This window comes from Nerophis ophidion, linkage group LG23 (genome assembly GCF_033978795.1).
Source record: "Nerophis ophidion isolate RoL-2023_Sa linkage group LG23, RoL_Noph_v1.0, whole genome shotgun sequence".
Classification (NCBI taxonomy): Eukaryota; Metazoa; Chordata; class Actinopteri; order Syngnathiformes; family Syngnathidae; genus Nerophis; species Nerophis ophidion.
In genome coordinates, this window is record NC_084633.1 from 29,800,419 (window position 1) to 29,822,942 (window position 22,524).

Consider the following 22,524-nt stretch of genomic DNA (forward strand, 5'->3'; position numbering starts at 1 on the left):
AAGAGCTGATATCAACCAAACCTACCACCCCCCCTCCACATCCAACCCCCCAGATTGTAAATAATGTAAATAATTCAATGTATATACTCTGATGATTGACTTGTGTGATGACTGTATATGTTTGTACCATAAATTAATTAACGTGGACCCCGACTTAAACAGGTTGCAAAACTCATTCGGGTGTTACCATTTAGTGGTCAATTGTGCGGAATATGTACTGTACTGTGCAATCCACTGATAAAACTTTCAATCAATCAATCAAATCCATTGCAAAATATTGTGCTTTTCCCATTGTGTTCAGGAGATAAGAGTGTGCTATTAATAATAATCGTCAAGGGACAGGTAAATCATGTGTGACTGAAGACCAGTGAGTCAATAACTACATAATACGAAAAGACAGCGTCTACTCTCTATCTCTAAACAGTCAAACACCTTCTCCCACTTGGTGCCATACCACCCACTGCAATCTCTGACTGTTCCGATAATTAAACACCCTTTCTAACAAGATTGAGGTCTGTTCATTTAGATCGGCTCTATAACAAGTCACTTCTATGACCAGACTTCATCTGAGTGCCGTCATTCTTTTCAAAGAACAAAGTAATCAAAATGACATCTACACAACTGAAAACACGCAAATTTAAAAAAATTATCATATTTGTGGACATTGGAAGGGAATTCTCATTTCTGTATTTGGTGGACAATGAATATTCGTTTGCGAAAATCACACCTCAAAGCTGAGGTGTGAAAACTATCACATTTTAATATTTAACACTCTGGATAACAGACCAAAAACAATGGCGCTTGAAGTTGTTTATGCTGCCTCTTACTTCAGTACAGTGGCCAAAAGTGAAGCAACGGCCAAACACAGAAATGACCCAAAACCAAAAACACTCAATCACCATGACAACCCTACAACTGGAAAATTGCTGAATGCCAAAAATACAAACCACCACAACATAGAACAAAACAAAAGTTTGCCGGGCTATCTAGAAGTTAGCAAGACCACCCACACCCGAGGGGTATCAGTCTTTAAGGACTTACGATATAATATTTTACAGTGTGATAGAAAAACCAACCAAGTGTCATCAAAGACTTCGAGAAAAATGTACATATTTTTTTCGCCTATTTTCTTCTTTAGAGAAGGGTACAGTTGAGCCAGATGGGAAACAACCAAGTATCCAATATTAGAATCTTTCAATTTGCGAAAGCCGGAGAAAATTAGTGTACATACCCGATTTTACATTACCCACACCGTGTATAATACTGCACATTATTCCCATCATGCACTGTAATTTTGTAAATGTTGATGATGTTTGGACGTTTTTCATAATATGCACAAAGTTCAGTGAGCAAGTTGTGTTGTGCGTGACCATGTGTGTTGACCTTTATGTTAGTTGCATTTGTTTTGTTGCCCCATGACTAGGGAAGGTTGTTTGGATTGTGCCGTATAAGTAAATGCAGTGCTATCTTGTCAGAATACATTCAAAGGTCATTGATCTGAATTAGTCCAGGGTGTACCCCGCCTTCCGCCCGATTGTAGCTGAGATAGGCGCCAGCACCCCCCGCTACCCCGAAAGGGAATAAGCGGTAGAAAATGGATGGATGGATGGATGATCTGAATTACTCACATTGTCCACGAGATGGCAGTAATGCTGTAATATTTAAAAGGACCGCCTGGTATTTTAGAATAATTAGAAAAAACATTCCAGCGCCTTCAGACCGTAGTTTGGACACCCCTGGTATAGCCGAATAAAGCATTGTTATTTTTCATAAAATAAACTAACAGCACTTGGGCTGCAACGATTAATCTGGTGAGGAAAAAAAGCTTAAATTTATATTTTGGAGCTTCGACGTTTCCCTAAATAACATATTGAGGCTATAACGTGTTTTTAGTTTTATTCAATTACGCGATAAATCCAACAAAAAAATTGATTACTAAAATAATTGTAGGCTGCACTGTTGAAAAAAGATCAGGCGCAGTACATAATGTGTCCATTTTTTTTTTTTTTTTGCTAACATTCATGTTTTTAAAGTATTCATATTATCGGATTATTGGAATTGTTGATTGTGCGGTAATTATAGAAAATAGATTAAATATCGTATGTCTGGCAATTGGATGGATATCCCTCGGGTGTGGCAGCCCTGGCAAACTTCCGTTGTGATTCGTTAACTCGCAGTATTTCTGACATACATGTTTTGTGTGTGTGTGTGTTTTTGGCATTTAGGTTTGTTAATGTAGCCTTTTTCATTTGCAGAACTTTTCCAAAGCATGTGCTTCATGGTGTGTATGTTTCGCTGCTGCTTCCGATGTTGGCCAGGGAGCGACAGAAAAGTCTTGAAAAATTATTACGGTCTACAAAAACACCGGAAAACGATGCAAGAGTTGTTGCTCTTTTTTTTAGTAAAGAGAAAGTGACTTAAAAGGATTGGAGGAGGAATAAACTTGAAAAAAAATCCCAACAAAGTACATTGTACAACTATTTAAAAATAAAGCAAAACAATATAAGAAAAATATTAATGTTAATACCAATCAAAACATATATCTTTAATATGTATGTACATTTTTTTTCATATTAAATTGTAAGTATTATATATAACCTAAGACATTAGCCATAGCAGATTATGCAAATTACAGTAGAGGCCAAAAATTTGGACACACCTTCTCATTCAGTGCTATTTCTTTATTTTCATGACTATTTACATTGTAGATTGTCACTGAAGGCATCAAAACTACGAATGCACAAATGTGGAGTTATGTGCTTAAAGACCTACTGAAACCCACTACTACCCACCACGCAATCTGATAGTTTATATTTCAATGACGAAATATTAACATTGCAACACATGCCAATATGGCCTTTTTAGTTTACTAAATTGCAATTTTAAATTTCCCGGGAGTTTCTTCTTGAAAACGACGTGTAATGACGTGTACGCGTGACGTCACGGGCTGTTAGGAAATATGAGCGCTGCACACACACACAGCTAAAAGTCGCCTGCTTTAACGGCATAATTACACAGTATTTTGGAGATCTGTGTTGCTGAATCTTTTGCAATTTGTTCAATTAATATTGGAGAAGTCAAAGTAGAAAGATGGAGTTGGGAAGCTTTAGCCACACAAACACACGGTGATTCCTTGTTTAAAATTCCTGGAGGTGAAACTTTACTATGTATCAGAGCGCGGTCAAGCGAACATGGATTCCGACCAAATGTCAACCAGCAGGTTTCGGTGAGAAAATTGTGGTAAAAAGTCGCTTCTTACCGGAGATCAGCTGAGCTTGCCCCGTCCATAAAGCTGCCGTTGACTTCGCTGAAACATTGGCGTCAAGACACCCATGGATAAACCCCTCCGACTATCAGGTACTGTTAATCTCACTAAAACACTAGCAACACAATAGAAAGATAAGGGATTTCCCAGAATTATCCTAGTAAATGAGTCTAAAAAAATCTGAATCCATCCCAATGCAATCGCGTTTTTTTCTTTAACTCGTTTTTTTTTTTCTAGTCCGTCGCTATCAATATCCTCAAACACGAATCTTTCATCCTCGCTCAAATTAATGGGGAAATTGTCGTTTTCTTGGTCCGAATAGCTCTTTTTGTTGGAGGCCCCCATTAGAAACAATGTGAATATGTGAGGAGCCATCAACATGTGATGTCATCGTCTGCGACTTGCGATAAAGGCAGGGCTTTTCTGTTAGCACCAAAAGTTGCGAACTTTATTGTGGATGTTCTCTACTAAATCCTTTCAGCAAAAATATGGCAATATCGCGAAATGATCAAGTATGACACATAAAATGGACCTGCTATCCCCGTTTAAATAAGAACATCTAATTTCAGTAGGCCTTTAACAAAAAAAGGTGAAATAACTGAAAATAGTTTCATATTCTAGTTTCTTCAAAATAGCCACCCTTTGATTACTGTTTTGCACACTCTCGGCATTCTCTCGATGAGCTTCAAGACGTAGTCACCAGAAAGGGTTTTCACTTCACAGGTGTCATAGTTTTGATGCCTTTAGGGACAATTTACAATGTAAATAGTCATGAAAATAAAGAAAACACATTGAAATGAGAAGGTGTCTCCAAACTTTTGACCTGTACTGTATATAATGGTGTCATGCTGACAAGGCCCACACCACCACTGGTATGTTGGCAATCTCATGGAATCCCGGCACACATTAACATTTTTTGAAAGTTTTTTTTCTTCTTTTAAATAACAAAAAAAAAATTGAGACTGTTTAAAAACCCACTATTATTTGCATTTTTGGTGATTAACTTTTAGTCTTAGTATTTTGTCTGGTTTAATGGCAAAGCTTTTAGTGTGTTAAAGATTGGTTTGTACTGTAGCACGTTGAGATTTATTTAAATGAAAGATGCCACACAAATAAAATCTATTATTACTTCTGGCAGGCATTGTGGCGTTCTACTTTGTTCTGTTGATTTGTTTGCATGGTAAAAACACCTTCAATGTGTATTCCTTGGAATATAGAACAATAAGTCTGTTTTTAGAGGGCAGAGCTTATATATTTAATGTGCATTAGTGAATATCTTTGTTACTCAGACTAATTAATATGCTACATAATGTGTTGTAAGTTTAGTTTGGAAAAAGTTTTTTCTAAATGGAGCGAAAAGTTAATGTCGCTTGTATTCATGTTAGCATTTGAGCCGTTCATATCATTTCATCCCTAATAGTAAACACAGAAACAGTGAAAAATAATTTCTGCAGATGAGTTTTGTTTTTCCCCCTGTGGTTGAAATGAATAAGAACCACATGGAGCAACTCTTATCCTAAATGGATGGTTTAATTGATGTCAACAAGATCAAGGGACATGTTCCAATAGCAGTGACAGGCAATGCCACAATAAAAGCCAATAGGGTGAAAATCTGAGCTTTGATATAAACTAGTGTGGAAAAACAGAATTGCAAAACATAAAGTGGGACACACTTTGTCACTCTAGACTTCAAGGCTACCGAGCTGGGTATAATTATTGGATAATAAGTTTCCGAACAACGTTAATTTGCTTTATTTTTAACACAACAGTTTTGTACAGCCGGAAAACACATATGGATGGCATTTGAATAGACCTTATAGTTTAAATATGGAAAAAATGAACATTATTGTCATTTACCCGTTCAAGTCCACATAACTGAAAACTGCCGTTGTCGCGACTTTAGCCAGAGATATAATAGGCTCCAGCGCCCCCGAAAGGGACAAGCGGTAGAAAATGGATGGATGGATGGATAGGGAGAAAACCCCTATAAGACACCCCTTATTTTGACATAATGAATCTGCTTTTGCAAAAACAAGCGAACGATGAGGAATAACAATAAAACACATGTCAACATAAATGGACCGGTGATTCATGGATCGTTGATTTGATATCAACAGAAGCGGTTGACAAAGTAATTTGGGTGTGCTAAATTACACTTATCCAAGGGACACACATTTTTTCAACAGACACTGTTAGGGCCAGTACACACATACTGTGTGTTTATATATATATATATATATATATATATATATACTCTGGAATGCCCTCCCGGTAACAGTTCGAGATGCCACCTCAGTAGAAGCATTTAAGTCTCACCTTAAAACTCATTTGTATACTGTAGCCTTTAAATAGACTCCCTTTTTAGACCAGTTGATCTGCTGTTTCTTTTCTTTTTCTTCTATGTCCCACTCTCCCTTGTGGAGGGGGTCCGGTCCGATCCGGTGGCCATGTACTGCTTGCCTGTGTATCGGCTGGGGACATCTCTGCGCTGCTGATCCGCCTCCGCTTGGGATGGTTTCCTGGTGGCTCCGCTGTGAACGGGACTCTCTCTGCTGAGTTGGACCCGCTTTGGACTGGACTCTTGCGACTGTGTTGGATCCATTGTGGATTGAACTTTCACAGTATCATGTTAGACCCGCTCGACATCCATTGCTTTCCTCCTCTCTAAGGTTCTCATAGTCATTATTGTCACCGACGTCCCACTGGGTGTGAGTTTTCCTTGCCCTTATGTGGGCCTACCGAGGATGTCGTGGTGGTTTGTGCAGCCCTTTGAGACACTAGTGATTTAGGGCTATATAAGTAAACATTGATTGATTGATTGATATATATCCATCCATCCATTTTCTACCGCTTATTCCCTTTCGGGGTCGCGGGGGGCGCTGGCGCCTATCTCAGCTACAATCGGGCGGAAGGCAGGGTACACCCTGGACAAGTCGCCACATATATATATATATATATATATATATATATATATATATATATATATATATATATATATATATACACTTCACCCTTGCTCCTGATGGGTGCTGGTTGGCGCCTTGCATGGCAGCTCCCTCCATCAGTGTGTGAATGTGTGTGTGAATGGATAAATGTGGAAGTAGTGTCAAAGCGCTTTGAGTACCTTGAAGGTAGAAAAGCGCTATACAAGTACAACCCATTTATTTATTCATGTATGTATATGCATTAACACACACATATATATACACATACATACATATATATACACACATATATATATATATATATATATACACACACACACATATTATATATATATATATACACACATATATATATATATATACACACAAATATATATATATATATATACACACATATATACACATACATATATATATATACATAAACATATATATACATACATGTATATATATATACACATATACAAACCCCAATTCCATATGAGTTGGGAAATTGTGTTAGATGTAAATATGAACGGAATACAATGATTTGCAAATCCTTTTCAACCCATATTCAGTTGATTATGCTACAAAGACAACATATTTGATGTTAAGACTGATAAACTTTTTTTTTTTTGCAAATAATCATTAACTTGAGAATTTGATGCTAGCAACATGTGACAAAGAAGTTGGGAAAGGTGGCAATAAATACTGATAAAGTTGAGGAATGCTCATCAAACAGGTGGGGACCATGATTGGGTATAAAAGCAGCTTCCATGAAATGCTAAGTATTTCACAATCAAGGATGGGGTGAGGGTCACCAATTTGTAAGCAAATTGTTGAACAGTTTTAGAACAACATTTCTCAACGAGCTATTGGAAGGAATTTAGGGATTTTACCATCTGCGGTCCGTAAAATTATCAAAAGGTTCAGAGAATCTGGAGAAATCACTGCACATAAGCGATGATATTACGGACCTTTCATCTCTCAGGCGGTACTGCATCAAAAACCGACATCAGTGTGTAAAGGATATTCACCACATGGGCTCAGGAACACTTCAGAAAACCACTGTCAGTAACTACAGTTGGTCGCTACATCTGTAAATGCAAGTTAAAACTCTACTATGCAAAGCGAATGCCATTTATCAACAACACCGAGGAACGCCGCCGGTTTCACTGGGCCCGCGCTCATCTAAGATGGACTGATGCAAAGTGGAAAAGTGTTCTGTGGTCTGACGAGTCCACATTTCAAATTATATTTGGAAACTGTGGACGTGGTGTCCTCCGGAACAAAGAGGAAAATAACCATCCGGATTGTTATGGGCGCAAAGTTCAAAAGCCAGCATCTGTGATGGTATGGGGGTGTATTAGTGCCCAAGGCATGGGTAACTTACACATCTGTGAAGGCACCATTAATGCTGAATGTTCCATACAGGTTTCGGAGCAACATATGTTGTCATCCAAGCAATGTTATAATGGACGCCCCTGCTTATTTCAGCAAAACAATGCCAAGCCACGTGTTACAACAGCGCGGCTTCGTAGTAAAAGAGTGTGGGTACTTTCCTGGCCCGCCTGCAGTCCAGACGTGTCCCCCATGGAAAATGTGTGGCGCATTATGAAGCGTAAAATAAGACAAAAAGGCTGTTGAACAACTTAAGCTGTACATCAAGCAAGTATGGTAAAGAATTCCACTTTCAAAGCTTCCCAAACGTTTATTGAGTGTTGTTAAAAGAAAAGGTAATGTAACACAGTGGTGAACATGCCCTTTCCCAACTACTTTGGCACGTGTTGCAGCCATGAAATTGTAAGTTAATTATTATTTGCAAAAAAAAAAAAAAACTTTATGAGTTTGAACATCAAATATCTCGTCTTTGTAGCATATTCAACTGAATATGGTTTGAAAAGGATTTGCAAATCATTGTATTCCGTTTATGTTTAAATCTAACACAATTTCCCAACTCATATGGAAACGGGGTTTGTATATATATATATATATATATATATATATATATATATATACATAGGATATGTATATATATATATATATACATAGGAGATCTATATATATATATATATATATATATATATATATATATATATATATATATATATAGTGTAACGGTACGTGTATTTGTATTTCCGTACGAGGGTTTCGGTCTGGTTCGGTGGTTTACCGAACGAGTTTCCAAACGAACATATTACCGTATTTTTCGGATTATAAATCGCAGTTTTTTTCATAATTTGGCCGGGGGTGCGACATATACTCTGGAGCAATTTATGTGTGAAATTAACACATTACCGTAAAATATTAAGTAATATCATTTATCTCATTCATGGAAGAGACGAAGAAAATGTCAGCAAGTCACACACACGTCAGCAATCGTCACACACACGTCAACCAATAAGAATTTGGCGGGGGAGGGTCATGGCAGAAGTGCATTGTGGGTCATGGGATGCTAACTGCTATATGCTACTGCCGTAGCTATTAAAATGGATCATTTCAACGTTGGCGGTAACTTATAAAAACTGAGAAGAGCTGAACAAAAATGGCGCCGAAAAGGAAATCATGTACTGCAGATTACAAGCTGGACGTAGTGAAATATGCATCAGAAAACGACAAGAGGAAGCGGCGCATACCTTTGGAGTTGGCAGAGTTGTTAAGAAGCGACATCGAAGAAGAAGATTTCATCGGATTTATCGATTAGGAGTGACAGATTGTTTGGTAAACGTATAGCATGTTCTATATGTTATTTGAATGACTCTTACCATAATATGTTACGTTAACATACCAAGCACCTTCTCAGTTGGTTATTTATGCGTCATATAACGTACACTTATTCAGCCTGTTGTTCACTATTCTTTATTTATTTTGAATTGCCTTTCAAATGTCTATTCTTGGTGTTGGATTTTATCAAATAAATTTCCCCCAAAAATGCGACTTATACTCCAGTGCGACATATATGTGTTTTTTTCCTTCTTTATTATGCATTTTCGGCCGGTGCGACTTGTACTCCGGAGCGACTTATAATCCGAAAAATACGGTAAGTAGCCGCCTATACTAAAGTCTTAACAAGCTGCTCCGCTCCATTCTGCCTTTGTGTCTGTCTGTACACAACACCCAGTTTTGTCCCACCCACACAACCATTTGATTGGTTACACGCAAAGCGGTAACAGCCAATCAGCAGTGCGTATTCAGAGCAATAAGAGCCAATCAGCAGTGCGTATTCAGAGCGCATGTGTGTGTGTGTGTGTGTGTGTGCATGTGTTATGACGGCAAAGTCCTGTCCGTCTGTTATTTCACTTTGCCTTTTTCTGTGTTGATTGAGCTGTGTTGAAGCAGCAAAAAAGGACATGATGTTAAATGAAGAGTTTCTGCCTGTGATAGTGTATAATAATAATAATAATAATAATGGATTAGATTTATATCGTGGCAGAGGGGTTAATGCGTCTGCCTCACAATACGAAGGTCCTGCAGTCCTGGGTTCAAATCCAGGCTCGGGATCGTTCTGTGTGGAGTTTGCATGTTCTCCCCGTGAATGCGTGGGTTCCCTCCGGGTACTCCGGCTTCCTCCCACTTCCAAAGACATGCACCTGGGGATAAGTTGATTGGCAACACTAAATTGGCCCTAGTGTGTGAATGTGAGTGTGAATGTTGTCTGTCTATCTGTGTTGGCCCTGCGATGAGGTGGCGACTTGTCCAGGGTGTACCCCGCCTTCCGCCCGATTGTAGCTGAGATAGGCGCCAGCGCCCCCCGCGACCCCAAAAGGGAATAAGCGGTAGAAAATGGATGGATGGATAGATTTATATCGCGCTTTTCTATTGTTAGATACTCAAAGCGCTCACAGTGAAGTGGGAACCCATCATTCATTCACGCCTGGTGGTGGTAAGCTACATTTGTAGCCACAGCTGCCCTGGGGTAGACTGACGGAAGCGTGGCTACCAGTTTGCGCCTACGGCCCCTCCGACCACCACCAATCATTCATTCATCATTCATTCACCTGTGTGAGCGGCACCGGGGGCAAAGGGTGAAGTGTCCTGCCCAAGGACACAACGGCAGCGATTTGGATGTCCATAGGTGGGAAGCGAACCTGCAACCCTCAGGTTTTTGGCACGGCCGCTCTACCCACTACGCCATGCCACCCCGTATATAATGATGTAAGTGCATCATTAAGCCTACATGAACTCCGTGGTGTTCAGGGATGAATAGTCTCCCCTATTGCTATTGTACTATTTTTCAGCTATAGTTACACTAATCATTAGTAATGTAGCAGCTTAGTTTTGAATGGCAGGGTCCTTGCTATCACATGTTGATACAAATATAACATTTACATAATAAAAATCAACTACAGGCTTCCCAAATGCTGTAATAAACTAAGCATGATAAGTTGACTTGAAACTGTTTAATGTTGCACTTTTTATATGTAGAACAAAGAAAAGTTTTGTCATTTTATTTAATACAAGCAACAACTTGAAGCAGTTAAATGTTGATTAACGTGGGCACATTTATTATAGTGTTCCCAATGTTAAAATGATATAGATATTGGTAAATAAATAACCCAAAAATTTATCTTTTGTTGTTTTCTTACTGTACCGAAAATGAACCGAACTGTGACCTCTTAAACCGAGGTACGTACCGAACCGACATTTTTGTGTACCGTTACACCGCTAATATACATACATATTAGGGGTGTGAGAAAAAAATCGATTCGAATACGAATCGCGATTCTCACGTTGTGCGATTCAGTATCGATTCTCTTCTTTTTTCTCGATTTTTTGTTTTATTATTTTTAATTTTTTTGAAAATCAATCCAAAAAAACAATACACAGCAATACCATAACAATGCAATCCAATTCCAGAACCAAACCTGACCCAGCAACACTCAGAACTACAATAAACAGAGCAATTGAGAGGAGACACAAACAAGACACAGAACAAACCAAAAGTAGTGAAACAAAAATGAATATTATCAACATCAGTATCAATATTAGTTATAATTTTAGCATAGCAGTGATTAAAAATCCCTCATTGACATTATCATTCTACATTTATAAAAATAAAAAAAAACAACAGTGGTGTCACAGTGGCTTACATTTGCATCACATCTCATAAGCTTGACAACACACTGTGTCCAATGTTTTCACAAAAATAAAATAAGTCATATTTTTTGGTTCGTTTAATAGTTAAAACAAATTTACATTATTGCAATCAGTTAATAAAACATTGTCCTTTACAATTATAAAAGCTTTTTAAGAAACATCTACTACTCTGCTAGCATGTCAGCAGACTGGGGTAGATCCTGCTGAAATCCTATGTATCGAATGAATACAGAATCGTTTTGAATCGGAAAAATATCGTTTTTGAATCGAGAATCGCATTGAATCGTAAAAAAAAAAAAAAAAAAATCGATATATAATCGAATCGCGACCCCAAGAATCGATATTGAATCGAATCATGGGACACCCAAAGATTCGCAGCCCTTATACACATACATACATATATTTATATAATCAGCTAAAATATACTGTGCGCACAAACATACAGTATAAAAACAGGAAATGACAATACTGCATATGTCAGTAGCCAGAGGAGCATTGTAGACATTCTCATTATCAATTATTTAGACTAAATACTAATATACAATATAATAACAATATACAATATAACAATAATAATACACAACATAAAAATTAAAGATGTATAAATAACAATTGTAATCGAATAGTGAAGTGCCCAAAGAGTCCCATCTCTAGTAAAGAATGTGTTGTAAGACAGAGTTTTAATAGAAGTGGAGCTGCATGACTCTCTGGTTGTCAGTGGCAACACAAACAAGATGCTAAAGATATTCACACACACTGCAACCACACTGCACGTCTTGTGATCCTATCCTGACGAATCCGCGGATTCCCATCGAGAGATCATGTGAACTTCAGTGGGCCAGTGTGAACACAACGAAAAAAAGGCTAACGACAGCCCAATTGTCGGCCAAAACGATATTTTCCGCACCGTTTCATTTGTCCAAGAACAACTCGACTGTGTCCTGTGCTACCCATACTCCTTTGTGGTGTGGGTCACTTCCTGTCATTTGTTTGAGAGCAAGACAGCAGGCGAGCTGCACTGTGTGCATGCATTTAGTGAAAGAGTAGAACGCTACTCAGGATAAAAATAGGAACAAAACGACGATCATGCAGACGTTGCACTATTGTGAAAATGTCCAAACACAGAGCAGCTCCATTAAACTTCTCTAAAACGGTTTTTAAAAAGGTGCAGCAGAATACTAGAAACCACAATCTGCCACTGCATTTGGAACTTAAAGAGATAACAGTTTATATATGAACCATCAGCTAAATACAGGCTTTACGAAACACTTAGCCGCCACGCCAAGCCTGAGTCTTTTAAGGTTTGGGTAAATAGCGGCCGCGGAGAGCATAATGCACATGTGTCAAACTCAAGTCCCAGATGTTGCCCGCCACTTCAGCCTGGAAATAAGATGTGTTAATAAAGTACTTTATCTTTTTGTTCTTTCCATTTTGACAAAAAACTGCATGCGATTGGATATCTTTAAATTTCAATATCATCTAATGATGCATCAAAATATATTATATGTTCCAAAACATGTTTTTGTTCAAATAAAGATAAATACAAAAATATCTGCTTGCCTTAAGATTCGAAAACAAGTTATCCATCAAACTGTACACTGTAAAAGTGACGTTTTAAAGGACTTTTTTTTTTTGGGCCATAAAATCAACTTTAGTACAGTTAACTGCAGATTTCACGGTAAAAAAAAAAGGCAGCTCAGTTGACGGAATTTTACTGTAAAAAAAAAAACTTTGTTGCAGATGTTATCATATAATTCAATTTTTCTTAGCCATAGAGCTAGGCCACCAAAACAATATGTTTCTCAGCTGCAGTCCATATGGTACTCAGTTGTAATACACTTTATCACCACTTGTGGCAGTAATGACAATACCAAACAAACAGAACAAGTCATAAAGAAGTTTAAGCGCAAAAATTTGCGCTTAAGAAAAAAAAATGCTGAAGCTGTTTTTAAATGTGCATTTTAAATATATCGACAGTTTATGTAAGAAACATATATTGTTATTCTTTATTATTAATTATTATATCATTATTATTGTTATCAGTTTTTAAGAGTCCCTATTTTTGTAGTGTATTTGATCATTATTTATTTTTGTAATAAATCTGACTTAAGCCTTGATAATAATCTTTGATACTAATACATGCTAAAATATCATTTGAAAAGGTTTATTCTAGATGGATTAGATATAGTTATTGAATACAATTGAAATCAAGAGTAAGATGACTAATTCAGTGTTAGTATTTGAGTGGGTCCTGGGGTCCTCTGTAGTGGAAAGAATGGGCCCAGCGGTCGAAAATGGTTAGGATACCCGGATTTATCCATCCATTTTCTACCGCTTGTCCCTTTTGGGGTCGCAGAGGGTGCTGGAGCCTATCTCAGCTGCATTCGGGTGAAAGGCGGGGTAGACCCCGGACAAGTCGCTAACTCATAGCATCACCCTGATTTAATTTATAGTAATTTGTCATTTCTAAATGTTATAAGTATTTTTTACAAATATTCATACAAATAGTTTCTGGTGACTGAGCTGCCAGTTTTTTTACAGCATACCAAAAAAAAATTATTCAAATGCATAGGCAATTATGTCATTCTTATACATTTATATTCTTATATCATTCACTGTTACAATCCAACCATAACTACGATTTTGACACGCCTGATATAATCTGACTGTTCTGGAATTGAAATGTGTAAACGTTTTTGTAAAAGGGGCTGTTTGCAACCTTAAAAGGGAACTGCACTTTATTGAAATGTTGCCTACTATCATCCACAATCCCTTCTTTTTTGTGTAATCTAAATGATAAAATATGGCCCAAATAATGCATCTATTCAGCCTATTAGGCCCTCTTAAAAAAACTTGCAAAAACCGCCAACAGTACTCCATTTACATGCCTTGACCTGCAAATTAACCCAGTATTAGCGTTGTTGTTATTAAAAGAGGTAACGCCGAGGAACTACTTTTAATAACACTACACATTCATCACCGAGAGGTAACAACCGTAATTTCCGGGCTGGGGAGAGCACTTACGTTATAAGGCACAACCACATAATTTTGGGACGGATTCAATTCTGTACATATTTTGGGCAAAACTGTCAACATTGAAGCATGAAATATTTACACAGGCACTTGCCTATATTCACAAACTCAGCAAACGACACTGCCTGTGCGGCGAGTTGGCAAAAGTTTGTGCTGGGTTATAAATCATCCCTCACACTCGAATAACAAAAGGTTGTGTCCATTAGGACTCCAACGATTAGTCGACGATAACATTTGTCGCCGACAATTATATTTGTCGACGATAGCCGTGATGTTGTCACTCATGTTTTTCCGGGCGGAACCGGTACCAAAATGTATTTTTCAATACTTTCAATACGTTTCGATTTGTCCTGGGAAGGCCGTTAAAGTGCGTCCGGCAGTGGAGGCTCCTCTGTGGGGTCTTGGGGCACTAGGAGGTTAACCCCTTTACTACAGTTACCCCAGGTGGCCCTTGGCAAAGGCCTAGTACCTGACTGCCCTTTAGCCAGGGATACAGTGAAGACCTCAACGGCAGAGCAGTCGGAAGACGGATTTAAGAACTACCACAACGGCTGCGTTGGCAGCAGAAGGCTGCAGCAGAAAAGGGTCCCCGATCGTCTTGGACTCCATGACACTGGACCCTGACCCGGATCTGTCAAGGATTGTGTGGTGAATGTCTGTGCACCAGTATCCCCACGTTAAACTAAGTCACGCACAGGCATCCTCCATAAAGGGACCGCCGATGACGTTTTGATAATTTTCTAAATAAAGGGGACACCAACAAAATGTCATTATTGGCTTTATTTTAATATATTGCTTATTGGAATTAAAGAATAATTTTGTCTTTAAGTAAAATGATGAACATACGAGACAACTTGTCTTTTAGTAGTAAACAAACAAAGGCTCCACACTGGCTGCTGACGTATGCAGTAACATATTGTGTCATTTATCATTCTATTATTTTGTCTACATTACGATGGATTATAGACTTAGACTTAAACAAACTTTAATGATCCACAAGGGAAATTGTTCCACACAGTGGGATGGAAAGGACAATGCATGTACAGTATAAATAGACAAAATATAGCAGGGATGGAAAGGACAATGCATGTACAGTATAAATAGACAAAATATAGCAATGTAAAATATAACATGTAGGTAATATTTACACAATATATGTACAGTACATTATATATACAGATGTATAAGTATCATATATAAGTATTAATTTACTTGGTCATTTATTGTTAATATCTGCTTACTTTCTCTTTTAACATGTTCTAGCTACACTTCTGTTAAAATGCAATAATCACATATTCTTCTGTTGTTTGATACTTAGAATAGAATATATATTTATTGTCATTGTACATTGTACAACGAAATTTTATGCAAAAACTAATTTAGTGCAAATTCATAACACATAAAAACATAAGAACATAGATAACTTGATAAGAATACATAAAAATACCTAGCATACAGCTCACATGCACAGTCATTATTGTCATCTTGTGTTCAGCGACACTATGGCTCTCGGGTAAAAAGTGTTCTTAAATCGGTTTGTCCGGCATTTTATTGTCCTGTATCTCCTGCCTGAGGGCATCAGTTCAGAAAGTTTATGTCCAGGGTGAGATGGGTCCTTTATGATGTTTTGGGCCTTTTTGAGGCACCTGGCACTGTACAGTTCATCTAGGGAGGGGAGAGAGCAGCCAGTGTGGTAGTTTTGGGTGATACCACATATTTTGCTATCAATCTGAAACCAAGAAGTTACAGGATCATACATTGGTCATAATTAAAGTCCTTCTGTGTCCAGGGACATAGTTCATGGGTTTATAAACAATAAAAAGGGCAAAAGATTTTATGGTAATGATAAATATCCTTGTCATTTTGGGCCAGTTGCTCAGGTGTTAATTATACATTCATTTTCTTCTGAGGAAATGTGCATTCCTATGGAGTTTTGCACCCCCCTGCAACTGTGCACTGGTATGACACGGAAACCTGTTTCATATATTTTAACAGTGCGGATTTTCCTGGCTAGGCAGCGAATTACTTCACGTCTGAGTATATAAACATAAATAAGTTGATTTTCGACATCTTCACATGAATATTAATAATAATAAAAACAATAATAATAGATTTTATTTGTAAAAACACGTTACATTGAGCAAACAACTTCAATGTGCTACAGTGCATTAAAAAAATTAAATAAATACCATATTTTTACATATCGTATTTGCTGATGCTGCTCCATTGTTGTTGTTGTTGTTATTGATGTATTTGCTGTTGTTGTTTCTCTGTCTAATCCCCCTCTTGTCCCCACAATTTCCCCCTCTTTCTTCCTTTTTTTCCTCTTTCTATCCCCTCCTACTCCAGCCCGGCTGCACCAAATGATAATATAAATACATTTAATATAGTCAAATACAAATAAGGCAACAAGAGAAGTATCCTACACTTCTCTTTTGTAAAGTAAATCTGAACAGCCGATATGGACATCTACATCAACTACAGTATATGATTTGCCTGAGAAGCTGGACAGGACAAAAAAATAAAAAAATAAATAAATACTAGAACAGCCTAATAGCTAGAACTGGCACACATATCTAAAAAAAGGCTTTCTTTTTTCTTTTTTATTTTAAGAATGGTTTTCAAGCCTTTTAAAAAAAAATCAACAGTCTGTGGTGCACTCAGGTGGTCAGGGAGCGCGTTTCACAGACTGAGAGCGGCGGAGCAGAAAGCACAGTAATAAATCCTGAATAACATTTTTTAATAGGTCATATCTGATTAAAACATTGAATGTTATTTAATACATTAATATAGCCTTATTGACCTTATGATTCTACTAACATGAAATGTTTCTTTAAAAAGGATACACAGTTGAAACATTGTTGTGCATGTTTATAATTCCTGGGGGGCCAGCCGGTATATCTATTTTTAGAAACACTAACACAAAACCTCACAATAATATCTGACTGAATGCTAAAAACGTTATGACAGACCACCTTAAAAAACATAATGGAATTTATTTTTTTTCTATGAAGGATAAAACACTGAATATTGACTAAATATGAATGTCCCACCCACTTTCGATCGACATATTTTACAATCAAGTGAAACGCAACAAAAATTCAAGAAACAGTGGAATATGAACGCGAAGGGTACAAAATAAACCCACCTACAATCTGATATTTGCTGAATTTCCCCCAGAGATCAATAAAGTACTTTCTATTCTATTTTATATATCACTAAGCTTTAGAACTTTGTTGTGAAAATCTCCTTCCGCGTCTGTAGGAACGCTCCCTACCCACACTGCTTGGTGCCTCGTCTCAGCTGCTGTGACGTAAATGACCATAGTAACTAATCAGATGACCATAGTAACTAATTGTATTACCATAGTAACTGGTATATCCTCCATAAACTCAGATTCCAACCATTGAAATACTTTGTATAGTTGAAGACTTACGGTCATTAGAAAAAATGACAGCACATCATAACGGCAGCTACACTTTCCATTTTAAAGATCTAAAAAAAATATTTGGTAATGTCCGGCGGGCCAGATTGAAAAGCTCAACGGGCCGCAACAGTGAAAGGGACAAACGGTAGAACATGAATAGATGGACAATAACAAGGTACCTTTAGAACAGGGGTCGGGAACCTTTTTGGCTGAGAGAGCCATGAAAGCCAAATATTTTAAAGTGTATTACCGTGAGAGCCATATAATATTTTTTAACAATGAATACAACTGAATGTGTGCATTGTTTAAGTAAGACCAACATTTTTAGAGTATGATAAGTATTTTTTTATTCTGACGCTAACCAATAGTAAATAAAATACTTCTTACCGTTGATGCGACTTCTTGAACAGGTGCGGTAAGAAACGGATGGATGGATTAAAGTGCATGACAATGTTTTATACGTTGAACGTTATTTTTAACACTGTGATTACCAGTGGAATTATTTATTATTAATCATGTTAGAGCAGGCCTAGGCAATTATTTCAACTCGGGGGGCCATATTTTGAGAAAAAAATGTGTCTGGGGGCCGATACATCAGATTTTTAGGAACAATAATACAACAACTCAATGTCTGATTGAATGCTAAAAAAGTTATGAGAGACTGTTTTAAAAAACAGAGTGGAATTTAAAATTTTTTTACTGAATGAGACACCCAGAATGTACATGAAAATAAAGCATGTGGGATTTACAATATTAACTATGAAGGATAAAACACTGAATATTGACAACATATGAACGTCACACCGCCTCTACATCAACATATTTTACAATCAAGCAAAACGCAAAAAACACAGCAAAATATGAAAGTGAAGGGTAAAAAAAAAACATGTATAATCTGATATATCTGATATATCACTAAGCTTCAGAACTTTGTTGTAAAAATTTCTTTCCATGTCTGTCCCTGACACCCGCATTTCAGACTGGCCGCTCTGGAAACACCTTGTGGAAACGCTCCCCACCCACACTGTTTGGTGCCTCGTCTGAGCTGCTGTGACTTAGATTACCTTCGTAACAATTTAGATTAGCATAGTAACTAATTAAATGACCATAGTAACTAGTATATCATGCAAAGGAGCAGATTTAAACCATTCAAATACTTTGTATAGTTCAAGACTCACAGTAATTTGAAAACATGAGTGCACATCAAAATGGCAGCTACAATTTCCATCTTGAAGATCTAAAAAAAAAAAAAAAAAGATTTGGGAATGTCCGGCGGGCCTGATTGAAAAGCATAAAGGGCCGCATGTGACCTCCGGGCCTTAATTTTCCCCAGGTCTTGTGTTAAAGGCCTACCGAAATTAGATTTTCTTATTTAAACGGGGATAGCAGGTCCATTCTATGTGTCATACTTGATCATTTCGCGATATTGCCATATTTTTGCTGAAAGGATTTAGTAGAGTACATCCACGATAAAGTTCGCAACTTTTGGTCGCCAATAGAAAAGCCCTGCCTTTAACGGAAGTCGCAGACGATGACGTCACAACTTGATGGCTCCTCACATCTTCACATTGTTTCTAATGGGAGCCTCCAACAAAAAGTGCTATTCGCACCGAGAAAACGACAATTTCCCCATTAATTTGAGCGAGGATGAAAGATTCGTGTTTGAGGATATTGATAGCGACGGACTAGAGAGAGAAAAAAACGCGATTGCATTGGGACGGATTCAGATGTTTTTAGACACATTTACTAGGATAATTCTGGTAAATCCCTTATCTTTCTATTGTGTTGCTAGCGTTTTAGTGAGTTTAATAGTACCTGATAGTCGGAGATGTGTGTCCATGGGTGTCTTGAGGCCAGTGTCTCAGGGGAGTCGACGGCAGCTTTATGGACGGCGCAAGCTCAGCTGATCATCGGTAAGAAGCGACTTTTTACCACAATTTTCTCACCGAAACCTGCTGGTTGAAATTCGGTCTGGATCCATGTTCGCTTGACTGCTGTGATCCATAGTAAAGTTTCACCTCCGGGAATTTTAAACAAGGAATCACCGCGTGTTTGTGTGGTGGAAGGCTAAAGCTTCCCAACTCCATCTTTCTTCTTTGACTTCTCCAATGTTAATTGAACAAATTGCAAAAGATTCAACAACAGAGATCTCCATAATACTGTGTAATTATGCGATTAAAGCAGACGACTTTTAGTTGTGTGCTTAGGCCTGACTCAGGGAAAAGGACGACCCTGCCATGTATAGTCCGACAGGATATGGAGGGTATGGCATGGAGGGGGGTGTACCTGGGACGCTAGGTACACCGTTGAGCCCTCTAGAGACGGCGTGGGCTTCAAATCAACGAAACGTCGAAGCAGGTTGCCCACCCGAAGACCCCAATGACATACTTACCCTCCCTTTCACCACTCCACACCGACTGCTACCGTCAAGACTGTTCCTACTTACCAAAGGGATTGAAACATCTAATTCTATTTGCTTCACTAACAGTTTGTGACGTCACGCGTATACGTTATCGTTACGCGACGTTTTCAAGAAGAAACTCCCGGGAAATTAAAAATTGCAATTTAGTAAACTAAAAAGACTGTATTGGCATGTGTTGCAATGTTAAAGGGGAACATTATCACCAAACCTATGCCAGCGTCAATATATACCTTGATGTTGCAGAAAAAATACCATGTATTTTTTTAACCGATTTCCGAACTCTAAATGGGTGAATTTTGGCAAATTACACGCCTTTCTGTTTATCTGTCTTTTAGCGATGACGTCAGAACGTGACGTCACCGAGGTAATACACCCGCCATTTTCATTTTCACATTACAAACACCGGGTCTCAGCTCTGTTATTTTCGACTATTTTTTGTAACCTTGGAGACATCATGCCTCGTCGGTGTGTTGTCGGAGGGTGTAACAACACTAACAGGGAGGAATTCAAGTTGCGCCACTGGCAAGAAATCTGCTGCCAGACTCCCATTGAATTTGCCAGAGTGTCTGCCGGCGATGCTAAGACAAACATGGCACAGATTAAGTCAACGAAATCACAAAGGTGAGTTTTGTTGATGTTGTTGACTTATGTGCTAATCAGACATATTTGGTCACGGCATGACTGCCAGCTAATCGATGCTAACATGCTACGCTAATCGATACTAACATGCTATTTATGCTAACTGTATGTACATTTGAAACTAGATACCCACATTTAATGCGAAACAAACACTTACTAATCGACGGATTTAAGTTGCTCCAGTGTCTCAAGATGCAAAAGTCCTGATCGTTTGGTCCGCACATTTTACCGGCGATGCTAATAAGGCAACCATGCTATGGGCCACTTCATTAGGTACTCCCATGCTATGGCCGAATAGCGTCTATAGCTATTCGCTCAATAGCTTCAATTTCTTCTTCAATTTCGTTTTCAATATCAGCCTCCATACTCCGACCATCTGTTTCAATACATGCATAATCTGTTGAATCGCTTAAACCGCTGAAATCCAAGTCCGAATCCGAGCTAATGTCGCTACATCTTGCTGTGGTAACCGCCATGTTGTTTGTATTGGCAGACCTGTATGACGTCACAGGGAAATGGACGGGTGGATATAGCGATAGTGAAAATCCGGCACTTTGAGGCAGTTTTTCGGGATATTCCGGGAGGTGTAACATTTTGAAAAAAACTTCGGAAAATAAAGACACTGGAAACTGATTTTTTATTGTTTTTAACCCTTTTGAAATTGTGATAATGTTCCCCCTTAATATTTCATCACTGATATATAAACTATCAGACTGCGTGGTGGGTAGTAGCGGGTTTCAGTAGGCCTTTAAGCAATGTCAGCTAAGATGTATCTGAGAGCCAGATGCAGTCATTAAAAGAGCCACATCTGGCTCTAGCGCCACAGGTTCCCTACCCCTGCTTTAGAATCATCTTAATGTACAATGAAATCATGCAAGATATATAAATAGGGGCTCCTTCTGGCAGTTGGGGGGGTCCCTGGCCAGGAAAACCTCAAAGACCACAGGACTGGACTGGACCGGACTGGGGTGTAAACGCAGCCTAAGACACTGAATTGTGACGCAAAGCCGACAGCATGGGGGTCACAGCCGAATGTATGTCTTTGAATATGCTGCCTGTACAGCATGAAACAGAGGACGCATTATGGAAAACACAATGCTTCCATCTATTCCACAGTCCGTGTTTAAGTGCAGGGAAACACGCAGGCCTGCTGGCCTTGTGCTGCCTTGTGCTGTGTGTGCACACGCACTGGGAGCATCTGCTGCTGCTGCACGCTACGAACTCCCATTGAAAAACTCCACATTCCCACATTGACGTGGATTATCAAAACGCCACGATAAAAAAAGCACCTGGATTGAGTTGCCTGTTATATTGATAACAAATCGGCTGTGTTTTTTGTTTGGAAACGCGCCAATAAATGCCCCGGCATCCCTTAAACGTGCGCCGAAGAGGACAAGAATAGAAGGGGGAACATGGCTGTCGTAGAGCATAAACAAGCAGTAATAACGTGTCACCGGCGCCGGGGTAGGAGCAGCCAGGAGGCGGGCTCAGAGAGGAGCCACAGGCCCCGCTCAGCCGCGTCGCTTCCTTCCTCCCTCCCCCCGCGTCTTCGCGGACATTATGGCTCCTCGTTGGGCAACCGTCGGACGCAAGCCTCGTTCGGGCAGCCTTACCGTACTATCCGGCGGCGTTCGCTCCGTCCATTGTCCCGCTTCGTCCGCTTCTTCCGACTGAGTCCTCCTGGCGGCTCGACAGCCTTCCTCCCTTCTGCTCCTCC

At 38.7% G+C, this 22,524-nt stretch overlaps 1 protein-coding gene across 1 annotated transcript in view; it reads right to left on the reverse strand.

The window, feature by feature from the left end:
- LOC133541888 (neurabin-2-like) overlaps positions 1-22,524 on the reverse strand; it is a 109,078-nt gene extending 86,554 nt beyond the window's left edge. The window contains exon 1 of the mRNA XM_061885611.1: positions 22,421-22,524. The gene's annotated coding sequence lies outside the window, so the exon portion shown is untranslated. The remainder of the gene's footprint in view (positions 1-22,420) is intronic.